Here is a 14,352-nt window from a genome sequence, read left to right as displayed (position 1 = left end):
TCTCAGGCAACACCATAGTAACTGATAGACCCGCCCCTCGCTCAAGCCGCAGCTCCCCTACAGGAAATTTGAGCTTGAGAGAGTGAGTGTGGACTGCAGTGCTGCTACTGGAATTTGAGAGACTGGAATCTGCTCCCCGCAACACCATCAGGTGACCAAACCCAAAGCCCATGCAGATCGGCAGTGCCACCTGATTTTGATTCTGGGCAAGCACACACAGAAGTCAGTTTTCCCCAGTGCAGACACGCCACAGAGCTATTGTGCAACCCAGTCCCCCATGGTGACCTGGACCCAAATTCTCCCAGCAAGAGGCAGAACTGAGCACCACTAACTTGACTCTGTTTCTTAACTTGTGCGCCTGGGATCCCTGACTCACAGTGCATTCACACTAAGAGTCAGTGACTCCAACTCTTGGTTCATGTGCACATGGAGACCCTGATTCTCAGTGAGAAGCCACATGAGGCAACAGAGACTCTAATACTCAATTCTTGGTGCAGACACAGGGAAACTCTGACTCCTGGTATGCTCTAGGGGACTCATTTTAAGCACACGCCAACAGTGTGGTGCCAGCAGGGTCCCTGATTCTAAGTGAATACACAAGACCACACTGAACACTGAAAACACTGACCCTGGGCAAGCCAGCTTCCCACCAACCCATGGCAGCCACACGTCCTAGTGTCAGAGCACTTCAGTGAAACTCGGGTGGTGTGAAGTTTCCACAGCATAAGTCCCAAGTCCATGCAACTTGCATAAACCTTCTGGTGATAGTCAGAATGGAGAGATGACACAATCCCCAGAGGAAAGATAATGAGGAGTCTACAAGAAAGGAAATTAGTGAAATTGAATCATGCAACATGACAGAAAAAAAAATTCTGAGTAATGGTCGTGGAATTTAAACATTGGATGGATAAGAAAATCAACAGCCTATGCAAGAATCAGGAAGAAATGAAAAGTGATATAGCTACAATCAAAAACACCATGGAAAGTTTCAACAGTAGACTAGAAGAATCAGAGGATCGAATTAGTGAGTTAGAAGCTCAGGTACAGAAACAATCTCAATCTGAACAGAAATTGGAGAAAAAAATTAAAAAGCAAGAGGAAAGCCTAAGTGAGCTTTGGGACAACATGAAATGAAGTAAAATAAGTATAATAGGGCTTCCAGAAGGACAAGAAGAACAGCAAGAATTAGAAAATATATTTGAAAAAATAAAGACAGAAAACTTCCCAGATATGGGGAAGAAAAAAGTTACACAAGTATAGAGAGTCCCAAGCAGGATCAACCCCAAAAGACCCACACAAAGACATGTCATAATTACAATGGCAAATAGCAACAACAAAGAGAATCTTAAAGGCTGACAGAGTTACCTACAAAGGATCTCCCATCAGATTATCAAATGATTTCTCAACAGAAACACATCAAGCTAGAAGGGAATAGAAAGAGGTATATAAAGTGTTGCAAAGCAAAGGATTGAATCCAAGAATACTCTATCCAGCAAGACTATGAATCAAAATTGAAGGGGAAATCAGGAGCTTCGCAGACAAAAAAGACTAAAGGAGCTTTTCACTACCAAACCAGCAATGCAAGAAATGCTAAAGGGAATACTGTAGAAAGAAGAAATAAACAGGGGGTAAAAAACAGACACAAAAATAGATATGTCTACAAACAAATATCTTTCAGTAATAACTTTAAACATAAACTGACTAAATGCTCTAATCAAAAGACATCAAGTAGCTGAATGAATAAAAAACATGACCCATATATATGCTGTCTACAGGAGACCCACCTCAGAACAAGAGACTCACACAGACTGAAAGTGAAGGGATGGAAAAATATCTTTCAGGCAAATGGAAATAAAATTTAAAAAAAGCTGGGGTGGCAATACTTATATCTGACAAAATAGACCTCAAAGTGAAGGCCAAGCGATAAGGAAGGCCACTTCATAATACTAAAGGGATCAATACAACAAGAGGATATAATCCTGATAAACATATATGTACCCGATGCAGGAGCAACCAAATACATAACAAAATTTCTGGAAGATATCAAAGGAGAGATTGACAGCAATACAATCATAGTAAGGGACTTTACTATGTCCTTTAGTAAAGGACATGGTCCCGTGGGAGCTCAGAGGCGGACAGGCAGCTCTGAGTCAGGCCGCCTGCCCGATACAACACTGAGATCACTGGATAAATCCTCTAAACAAAAAATCAGCAAAGACAAAGAAATCCTAAATGATTCACTAGATCGGATGGACTTTACTGACATCTTCAGAACATTTCACCCAAAGCCATAGAATATATGTTCTTCTCAAGTACACATGGGACATTTTCAAAAATAAACCACATATTGGGTCACATGCAAAGTCTCCCCAAATTCAAGAAGATTGAAATCATACCAAGCATCTTCTCAGACCATAATGCCATAAAATTAGAAATAAACTACAATAAAAACAATCCAAAAATCTCAAACACCTGGAAGCTTAATAGCATGCTATTAAATAATGATTGGGTTTACCAAAGAGACCAAAGAAAAAAATTAAAAGCATCCTGGAAACTAATGACAACAAAAACACAACAATCCAAAATCTATGGGACACAATGAAAGCAGTCCTGAGAGGGAAATTTATAGCTCTACAAACCTACCTCAAAAAACAAGGTAAAATTATAGTAAATCATCTAACTCTACAACTCAAAGAATTAGAAAGAGAACAATTAAAAAAGAGTGAGCAGAAGGAAGGAGATAATAAAGATCAGAGAAGAAATATTATAAATGACATAGAGACCAAAAAAAAAAAAACAAAAGATCAATGAAACCAATAGCTGATTCTTTGAAAGGATAAACAAGATTGATGAACCTCTAGCCAGGCTCACCAAGAAGCAAAGAGAGATGACTCAAATAAACAAAATCAGAAATGAGAGAGATGAAATAACAACAGACCCCATAGAAATACAAAGGATTGTTAAAAAATATTATGCACAATTCTAATCCAACAAACTAGACAACCTATAGGAAATGGACATATTCCTAGAAATGTACAACCTTCCAAAAACTCAATAGGAAAGATTCTAAAAATATCAATAGGCCAATAAATGTGAAAGAAATTGTAACAGTCATCAAAAAGCTTCCAGCAGAGAGCAGTTTCACCTGAGGACTCCTGCCCTCGAGTTCCAGCCCGCTCTTCCTGATGGCCCACCCTGTAGGTTTTGGACTTGTTCTACTAGCTCCTGCAATCAAAAGGAGTTTACATCCAGGAAGAAATAATCCAAGAAAAGGAAGAATAAGCAGGTCAATATGTGTAGCTCCGTGGCCGCCACGTTGTTGTTTTTGACATATCATCAAATCAGGGAAGACTAGCCCCAAAAAGAGATCTTAAGAGCATTAAAGGCCAAGTGTTAGGAGGAGCTGGACTTTAGGACCGTGGTGATGGATGAGGTGGTGCTGACAATTGAGCAAGGAAACCTGTGTTTGCGGATCAATGGAGAACTAATTACTGGTGGTGGTAGTGACAGTACCAACCCCTTGGGTGCAAAGTGATAGTGACATCACTGTCTAATGCCACCTAGAGAAGATAGGATGCTGGTTGATGAACCGACCTCAAGGCATTCTGAACTGTGTGAATAAGTTCTGGACCTTTCAAGAATTGGCTGGCCATAGTGTTCCTCTGCCCAATACTTTCTCTTATGGTGGTCATGAATTTTTTCTAAGATGACTGATGAAGCAGAAGTATGGGAGTTCCCAATGGTAGTGAAGAATACAAGAGATCATAGAGGCAAAGCTATTTTCTTGGCTCAAGATAAGCACCATTTGGCTAATCTAAGCCATCTTATTTGCCATGAAGCTCCATATCTGTTCCAGAAGTATGTTAAAGAGTCTCATGGATGGGATATACGTGTCATTGTTGTGGGAGTTCGTGTGTTTGGCACCATGTTATGTTGTTCAACAGATGGGAAGATGCAAAGCAACTACTCACTAGGTGGTGTGGGAATGATGTGCTCATTGAGTGAACAAGGGAAGCAGCTAGCTATCCAGGTGTCTAATATCCTGGGAATGGATGTGTGTGGCATTGACCTGTTGATGAAAGATGACGGCTCCTTCTGTGTCTGGGAAGCCAATGCAAATGTAGATTTCATCGCATTTGATAAGGATTGTAATCTAGATGTAACTAGTATCATAGCAGACTATGCCGCCTCCCTTATGCCCTCTGGCCAGCTCAACCGGTGTATGTCCCTGCTCTCCATGGTGTCCATGGTCAGTGAGACTAGTGAACCAGAGCTGGGTCCCCCAGTCAGCACTGCTGTCTATACCATGAGTGCAAGTTCCAGTTCTTTTGACAGCAACCCTGAAAGAACTGAGCAAGAACTGCTCACCAAGCTCCCAGGGGACCTATTCAACATGAACCAGCTACTAGCCAATGAAATTGAATTTCTGATGGAGTGACTCCACTGGTAAATAATTAGCCAACAAAACCCTGTAAAACTTTCTTTTTTTCTTATTTTTTTAACCAACTTGCAATGTTGTTATGGAATATGCTCAGGAAGATGAGAGAAAATTGAGTAGGATTAGTTAGAAGAGAAGAAAGAGGGAGATAGACAAGACCTCTGCTAGTAAGATGTTACTATCTTGCATTTACAAATGATACAAATATGCTAGACAGAAGAGGTGAGATACAGAAAAATGTCAGGTTCTCATAGTTACCCTTTTAATTACTCAAAAATGTGCATGTTCTCAGGCCATAAAGAACACACAAAATTTTTTCAAGGGTCCTTGTTTTTGTTTTTGTACATTTGGTATAAATTTCAGAGTAGGATAACTTTACATGGTGGCAAAGATTTATAATGTGTTTAGGAAAACATCTATGTAAATTACAGGATTTTTTATACAAATCTGAAAATTCTGCCTTTACCATATTAACTAGCAGCTTTATATTCATAGTTTATGATGTCTTGAGAGGGTTCTTATTGGGATTCATTATTTCTGTTTTTAGTTTTTCCCTTAATTTGAGTGGGAAGGTATGTGCATATGACCCAATAAAGGTTTTTTTAAATGACAAAATTGGCAAGTTTCAATGATAAAGGGAAATGAACAGTATTGCAATGTCTGGTACACAAACTATCATTTACTCCGATGTATATAGAATGACATTAGTTTAAATATAAAAATAAAAAATAAAAAAAGCTCCCAGCAAACAAAAGCCTGGGGCAAGAAAGCTTCACAGGGGAGTTTTACTAAACATTCAAGGAAGAACTAAAGCCTATTCTCCTCAGACTGTTCCAAAAAAATTCAAGAGGAAGGAACACTTCCAAGCTCCTGCTATGAAGCCAGCATCACCCTAATATCAAAACCAGATAGAGACAACACAATGAAAGAGAATTATAGGCCAATATCTCTCATGCACATAGATGTCAAAATCCTCAACAAAATTCCAGCAAACCAGATATAGCAATACATCAGAAAGATCATACACCATGACCAAGTAGGATTTATCCTAGGGATACAAGGATGATACAATATCCAAAAATCAATAAACATGATACATCACATATATAAATTAAGAGATAAAAATCACATAATCATATCAATTGATGCAGATAAAGCATTTGACAAAATCCAACACCCCTTTTTTAATAAAAACACTCAGCAAAGTGGGAATAGAAGGATCATACCTCAACATAATAAAAGCCATATATGACAAACCCACAGAAAACATCATTCTCAATGTGCAAAACCTGAAACCATTTCCCCTAAGAACAGGAACAAGACAGGGATGCCCACTCTCACCACTCCTGTTCAACATAGTACTGGAAGTACTAGCCATTGCGATCAGAGAAGAAGAAAAAATAAAAAGCATCCAAATTGGAAAAGAAGTAAAATTGTCTTTATTTGCAGATGTCATGATACTGTACATAAAAAACCTTAAAACTCAATCAAAAACTATTAGACTTAATAAATGAATTTGGCAATGTAGCAGGATACAAAATTAATGCCTAGAAATCTATGGCATTTCTTTACACCAACAGTGAACTTACAGAAAAAAAAGACTAAAAAAGCAATCCCATTTACCATCACACCAAAAAATTAAGATACCTAGGAATAAACTTTACTAAGGAGTTAAAAGACCTATATGTGAAAAACTACAGGACACTGAAAACATAGATAGAGGAAGATATAAATAGATGGAAGAACATATTGTCCTCATGGATTAGTAGAATCAACATCATCAAAATGTCCATACTAACCAAAGCAATCTATAGATTCAATGCAATCCCCAGTAAAATACCAATGGCATATTTCACAGACCTATAACAAACTTTCCAAAAATTCATCTGAAATTAAAAAAGACCCCGAATAGCCATAGCAATCCTGGGAAAGAAGAACAAAGTAGGTGGGATCTCTATACCAGATATCAAGCTGTATTACAAAGCCACTGTTCACAAAATAGCCTGGTACTGGCACAAGAACAAACATATATACCAATGGAATAGAATAGAGAACCCAGAAATTGACCCAATCGCTATGCCCAATTAATGTTTGACAAAGGAGGCATGAACTTACAATGGAGTTAAGACAGTTTCTTCAACAAATGTTGTTGGGAAAATTGGACAGATACATGCAAAAAAATGAAACTAGATCACCAACTTGCACCATACACAAAAATAAACTCAAAATGGAAAAAGGACTTAAACATAAGCTGGGAAACCATAAAAATACTAGAGGAATTCACAGGCAGAAAAATCTCAGACATATGCCGAAGGAACTTCTTCACTGATACTGCTCCAAAGGCAATAGAAACTAAAGAGAAAATAAACAAATGGGACTACATCAAAATAAAAAGCTTTTTTACAGCAAAAGAAACCATCAACAAAACAACAAGAAAGCCCACTGCATGGGAGAACATATTTGCTAATGACATCACAGATATGGGTTAATTCTCCAACATTTACAGGAAACTTATACAATTTAATAAAAGGAAGATAAACAATCCAATCAAAAAAATGGGCAAGGGACCTAAATAGACACTTTGCGAAGAATGACAGAAGGACGGCTAAGAGTCATATGAAAACATGCTCAAAGTCACTAATTATCCAAGAGATGCAAATCAAAACAACAATGTGGTATCAACTCACACCTGTGAGAATGCCTATCATGAACAAATCAACAAATGACAGGTCATGGTGAGGATGTGGAGAAAAAGGTACTCTTTTGCACTGCTGGTGGGAATGCAGACTGGTGCAGCCACTGTGGAGAACAGTATGGAGTTTCCTCAATAAACTAAAAATGGAACTCCCATTTGACCCAGTGATTCCACTTTTAGGAATATATCCCAAGAAACTAGAAACATGAATCAGAAAAGATATATGCACCCCTATGTTCACAGCAGCACAATTCACCATAGCTAAGATTTGGAAACAGCCTAAGTGCCCATCAGCAGACGAGTGGATTAAAAACCTGTGGTATATCTACACAATGGAATACTATGCTGCTGTAAAAAAAAAAAAAAAAAAGGAGTTCTTACCATTTGCAACAGCATGGATGGAACTAGGGTGCATTATACTAAGTGAAATAAGTCAGTCATAGAAAGACAAATACCACATGATCTTACTCATTTGTTGAATATAATGAATAACATAAACTGATGAACAAGGACAGATCCAAAGGCAGAGAAGCATCTATTAGACTGCCAGACCTCAGAGGAATGATAGGGAAGGGTGGGGAAAGGAGGAAAGTTCAATCAAAGGACTTGTATGCACGAATATAGGCCCAACCAATGGACATGAACACCAGGGGGGTGAGGACATTATCCGGGGGTGGGGGGGTTTGGGGGGTTAATAAAGAGATGAGGACACATAGGTAATACCTTTATCAATAAAGAAATTTTATAAAAAAGATTTCCCCTCAGTCCATGCTAGTGGGCTGGAGTAAATATGTCTAAGTATGTAGGCCTCCGCATTCTTCTTTCTAGGAATACAAATCGATGGAGGTACACTCAGGTAAATAACCAAAAGGGAGTCCCATGGTCTCCCCTTCTTCTCTGATGTCATTTCACTTTCCCCTAATAATTATTGTAATGGTAATGCCACACTATATTTTATATCATATTTGAGGGTTTTACATAATACTTCCACATGTATTCAACTTACTCTAGCCAAGAGTCCACTTGTTGTGAAAAATATTTCATCCCAAAAGAAATAAAAAAAGAAACAGTGATGAGAGGTCAGGAGCTTTTGAAGGAAGCTTCTGGGCTATTTCCCGACACTTCCATTAGTTATATGAGCTAATTAAATACCAAATAAAGGGAGGAGCAGACATCTTAAAATGTGCCATAGAGTTTCACAACTCTACTTTTTCTCAGAAACATGCTTCAGTATTTCCAAAGAACCAAATTAATTGCAAGAAACTCATTTGTTTACCTAACTAAACAGAAGCCATTATGTAGCCCATGATGACATTTCAACATGAGGGCCCTTACTTGCTTCAAGTTTTGCTCAGAATGATGCTTTAGCTTGACATTTTCTGGTCTTATTTTATTGATAAACTCTACTTATGTTTTATTTGTTTTCTTGCTTGCTTTTTTAACAACATTGCTATGGAGAGGGCAGATTATCATCCCTCTCTTTTATTCTCCCTTTAAGAGAAAGATAAATCAAGCCACTTAAATGTTGTCTATTCGCTTGTCATTTTAAGAATGACAAAGGAGCACCTAAAATGTACTGGGCTGTTTGTTGAGTAAGTTTACCCCTTTGCTTGTAGAAGTAGTAATGGGGGAAATTTTCAGAGAAGCTGATAATTTTAATACAATGTAGAATAATTACAAAATAAGAAAAAAAATTTTCCCTCAGTCCATGCTAGTGGCAATCCATAATATGCAATGTGGGCTGGAGAATTATGTCAGAGTTTCTTGTGAACACAAAGGAAAGTAGATAATGAGGAAGGGGAAAGGTTTCAGAAATGGCTTTGGGGAGGTGGTGACAACTAAGATGGTGATATTGTATCTCAAACTCAGGTTTGTCTGGTTTCAAAGTTTATGTTCATTTTGTGATAATGTAGTAGAGGTTACATAGTGCTTAGCCAGCATTTAATGTTGCTGAACAAAAAGGTTCTCAATCTAAGAATAACATGCTTCTATTTACTATAAGGTTGTTGGGATAAAAAGATTGAAATCATTAAGAAATAGTTCCTATCAAAATGATGTTATGTTAAAATTGTAGATAATTACTTTCTGTTTTTGCAAAATTTTGCAACAATCAAGAGACATTAAAGTGATCAAAAGAAATAAACTAAAAATTTACAATCCTTCAGCTTTCATATATGGACTGTTACAGAGTTCCCGAACAATCAAACAAAGCAGGAGAGTTTGGAGAGAACCACTTTATTCATCGCGCGATGGGATTAGAGAAAATGAATTCAAATTCTAAGCAAAGGTACAAGCAGAGCTTCCCTTTTTATAAAGGAGCCAGCTCTCTGTGCAATTAGTGGTTATCTCTCTGCTGTCCTTGAAAACAAATACAGCTAAATTTATGGGCATACCTAGTCTTGACCTGCAAGGTCAGACAACTAATTTTATGATCCTCATTTTACAAGCAGTCTAGAAAGCAAATATTTTATCTAAGAAAAACATTAGAAAATTACAAAGAGCAGTTTTTTACAAAATAGGGGTTTTCCTTTTCAGGACTATGGAGTAAATATCTGTAATCTATTGTTTAGGATGAGAAGAAAAAAAATAACTTTTAAAGTAATTGTTAATCTAGACAGTTGGGCTCAGTGGAGCACATACATCTGTTGCTCTATCCTTGGCCCAGGTTGGGGTGTGTGTGGGAGGCAACCCATAGACATGAGGACACATTGATGTTTCTCTCTCTTTCTCTCACCCTCCCTTCCACTCTCTCTCTACTATAAAAATCAATTGAAAAATATCCCCAGATAAGGATTAACAAAAACATTTTTTAAATAAATAATTGTTCACACCAAAAAAGTGTAGAATGCTGATTACTTTTATGTGCTTTTAAATGACAAGTAATCTAATCTATTGAACCATAGCATCCTATGCTAGTTGTCCCTGGAAAACATTCAACTGGTATTTCCAAGGATTTGTTTCAGTAACACAAATTTCAGGTACAAAGTATTTTAAAAAGCTAATACAGTCCTTGGTCTTATATCTGCTCCACTTACATTCTTGCCCTAGGCAATACTTGCCCTACGCAGTACATCCACTTTCCTATTTTCAGTTACTATCTGCTGATGACATCAAATTCTAAAATCCAGGTCATAAACGTTTCCTATACTTTAAGCCTTTTCTTTTCCTACACTTTAAGCTTTTTTATAAATATGTCAAGATGATACCTTATCTGTTTGTGACAAAGCCATGCAAAAATAAAGAGCTGATCAACAACCAGGGAACAAAATATGAAGGTTGAAAGTTAGGAATGTAATCTAGAAGAGACAGGCAAGACAGGAACTGAGATTCACCAGAGGTATCAGTGGGTTAAAGGAAACTTTTTGTTGTTATACTTATCCTAGTGTGTCCCATGGGGTACCAAAGTGCTTAATTTTTACTTGCCTTTTTTTGTTCCCTGCCTACCTGGCCCTCAAACTTTGGCACATGATTCATTTCTTCCTTAGGTGTAGACATGCAGCTTCATTCCCAGGTTAACCTTTGTTGCCTCCTTGACCAGGGTCCATGAACTGCTAATATAGTTCTACAGCCTGTCTATCATTACCACTCTGTACCTGCCTTTGCCATTTCATGTTTTTATTCTCAAATTCGAAGCATAATTTTCATCACATAAAAAAGTCTATAAAAATTCCTATACCTTACCCCAAAGTGATTATATAATGACTAGAAGCCTGGTGCACAAAATTCATGCACTCAAGAGCATCCCTCAGTCCGGCCTGTGCCCTCTTACAGCCAGATAGCCCTCGGGGGATGTCCAACTGCCACAGAAGTGGAAGAGGTTCCCACCACCACCGCTGCATTTGCCAGCAGTGAACCAGCTTCTGGCTGAAGAAGTGCACTGATCACCAGCGGACAGCTCCTGCATTGAGCATCTACCCCATGGTAGTTAGTACTCATCATAGTGACTGGTCATTCCACCGTCAGGCCAAAACTGGCTCTCTGACATCCTCTGAGGGGTCCTGGATTACAAGAGGGTGCATTCCAGGCTGAGGGACACCACTGGTGCACAGTCAGGCCAGGGAGGGGTTCAGAAAGTTGGCCAGTCAGGGAGGGGCCCCAGGAGTGCTTTAGGGTATGTCTGGCCCATATCACTCAGTCCTGATTGGCTGGACACCAGCAGTAAGCTAACCTACTAGTCAGAGTGTCTGTCCCTGATGGTCAGTGTATGTCATAGTGAGCGATTGAGCAGCCTTAGCATATCATTAGCATATACAGTATACACTTTGATTGGTTGAACGGATGGCCAGACAACTGGACACTTAGCATATCAGGCTTTTATTATATAGGATAATCAAGCTAAAATGTATAGTTTTTAAAATTTTTTAAAACAAATTTATATAAATATTTTAAAGTACATTTTACAGACTATTAATAAAATAGAGAAAATGTGGCATAGTAAGACTAACAGACTGCTTATGTCACAGACAGGATGGCTAAGTGTGTTCTTGGAAATAGAATTCTGGGAAGTTCAGATTAAGCCTCTGACCAGGTGTGACTATAGGACACTGCCAAAGTTGCTTTGCCTTTCCCACACCAGGTAAAATAGTTCCCTATTGCCTGTTATTCCCTACAATTCCAATGATAAAAAATTAATTTTAATTCTACATGCCTAATTAAAACACAGATGCTGTGAATGGGAGAAAAAGATTTGAAAGTAAAGAAAGTGTCCAAAGACCAATTTGATCTTTTCATAATCTCCTCCTGACCTCTTTGTATGTATCTTTTAGAAGATTAACATGCTAATGTTTATAGAATGCTTTAAAGTCTTTGGATAACAAAAGAGATTTAAGTAGTGCAATGACAATAGTTATATAGTAAAATATCCAACGAACATATGGTTGTCACATATACATATTGAACACTCATATTGGGGAAACCCTTACATATTTCCTCTTTATTTTGCATGGCGTTTTTCCTCTTTAGTTTTTGGCAATGTCTGCCTTATGGAAAAAAACAGGGTTATGGTTATGTGTTTCCATTGCAGGCATTCATTACAAAGATTTAATTCACTGAAAAATATGTTGGCATATTACATATGCAGTTTGCCTATAAAGGCTAAATATTTTTTGTCAGTATATTTCTAAATGGATATTCTCAATAGAAGACATAAGTTATTGCAGGAAGCTTCTTCCTAGGAAAGTTTTCCTGTCAAGCTATTACTTGTTCCCAGACTACGCCTTCATTAATCATCCATTAACAGCCACCAGTTTATGCTCCAAACATTCAAGGTTCCTCCTGGTAAAACAACTATTTCTTCCTAGTGTCATTTTTGCCTAATTCTCTATACAGCCAGGATTTTTAAATTATTTTTAGTCCCATGCCGAAAACAGTTTGGCTCGTGGTAGAGCGTCGGTCTGCGGACTGAAAGGTCCCAGGTTTGATTCCGGTCAAGGGCATGTACATTGGTTACGGGCATATCCCCGGTGGGGGGTGTGCAAGAGGCAGCTGGTCAATGTTTCTCTCTCATTGACGTTTATAGTTCTCTATATCTCTCCCTTCCTCTTTGTAAAAAATCAATAAAATATATTTTAAAAAATAGATTGTTTAAAAAAATAAAAAATTATTTTTAGTCCCACTACCTTCTCTTCTGTCTCTTAACATTCTATGAATGGTTATTTATTCACCAAAAATGATTTTCTATAAAAATAAAGCATTATCTGGGGGTGGTAGCCACCCCAAAATTCTGTGGCTTCTTCCTTGGTTACTCTAATCCATTATATGGTTTATATATTTAACAAACCTATATTATCAAAGCCAGGCCATATTCTTTGAAGATGTGCTCCAGTAGTTTAGATAGGCAGCATATATTCAAAAAGAATTTTGAAAATGCCATCATGGTTAATCACAAATAACCTGTTGGTGAACTGCAGTAACTGATAATCATTTCCAATCTTCCCAAGTAATACCAGCTTATACATTGAATTATGATGGTAAACAGTGGATATTTTGTTACATAAGAGTAAAAATATCAAATGGTATAACCATATTTGCATATTTTACCAGACAAAGATTTTTTAATATTTAAGTATATGATTAATTAATTAAAAAAAATTACACTGCAGACTTGTCAGATTAATTCATTTTTTTAAAAAATACACTGTAGACTTAAGTCAAAAAGGACTTTGGAGTCTCATGTAATTATTTTTTTGCACTCATAAAAACAGCCATGCCACTCTGCAAATGAAAATTACCCCCTAAAATCATATACATACAACTATACTTCATAATCTCTTTTATTAATACACTAGAGGCCCGGTGCACAAAATTTGTGCATGGAAGGGGGTGTTGTCCTTCAGGCCAGCCTGCACCCTCTTCAATATGGGACCCCTCAAGGGATGTCCAACTGCCTATTTAGGCCCAACCCCAGTAATATCGGGCCTAAACAGGCAGTCAGACATCCCTCTCACAATCTAGGACTGCTGGCTCCCAACTGCTCACCTGTCTGCCTTCCTGATTGCCCCTAACTGCTTCTGCCTGCCAGCCTTATCACACCCTAACCACTCCCCTTCCAGCCTGATTAACACCTAACTGTTCCCCTGCCAGCCTGTTTGCCCCTAACTGCCCTCCCCTGCAGGCCTGCCCCCCCCCTCAACTGCCTTTCCCTGCAGGCCCAGTCACCCCCAACTTCCCTCCTCTGCCAGCCTGGTCACCCTTAACTTCCCTCCCCTGCAGGCTTGATGCCCCCAACTGCCCTCCCTTGCAGGCTCTTCCCTCCCAACTGCCTACCCCTACTGGCCATCTTGTGGCAGCCATATTGTATCCACATGAGGGCAGCCATCTTTGATCACATTGGGGCAGCCATCTTGTGCGTTGAAGTGATGGTCAATTTGCATATTATTCTTTATATAGACCTGAGGCCTGGTGCATGGGTGAGGGCCAGCTGGTTTGCCCTGAAGGGTGTCCTGGATCAGGCTGGGGGTTCCGTTGGGGCATGGGGCAGCCTGGGCAAAGGACCTGTGGTGATTTGCCAGCTGGCTGTGCCCCCTGGCAAGTGGAGGCCCTGATATCTGGGATTTATTTATCTACTATAATTGAAACTTTGTGGCCTTGTGTGGAGACTAAGGCAGACCAGGGCCTCAGAAGCCTATCTTCCTTCATCACCAGGGGCAACTCAAGCCTCCTGCTCTCTCCATCTTCGTGGCGACCACCATTTTGTTGGGATTTATTCATCTTCTACAAT

General features: G+C 38.6%; 1 protein-coding gene, 1 long non-coding RNA gene and 1 pseudogene across 3 annotated transcripts in view; all 3 read left to right on the top strand.

Annotated features, from left to right (window-relative positions):
* Nucleotides 1-14,352, top strand: part of LOC311615093 — a 629,078-nt gene that overhangs the window by 168,365 nt on the left and 446,361 nt on the right. The window lies entirely within an intron of this gene.
* Nucleotides 1-14,352, top strand: part of HTR2C (5-hydroxytryptamine receptor 2C) — a 365,841-nt gene that overhangs the window by 219,870 nt on the left and 131,619 nt on the right. The window lies entirely within an intron of this gene.
* Nucleotides 3,293-4,438, top strand: LOC311615301 (beta-citrylglutamate synthase B-like; annotated as a pseudogene). The gene has a single exon. The product of its transcript is annotated as a beta-citrylglutamate synthase B-like (transcript).

Source organism: Pipistrellus hanaki, assembly GCF_964339955.1.
Source record: "Pipistrellus hanaki genome assembly, chromosome: X".
In the NCBI taxonomy this organism is placed as follows: Eukaryota; Metazoa; Chordata; class Mammalia; order Chiroptera; family Vespertilionidae; genus Pipistrellus; species Pipistrellus hanaki.
Note: the sequence above shows the minus strand (reverse complement) of the source record. Positions and strands in the feature narration are given on the sequence as shown.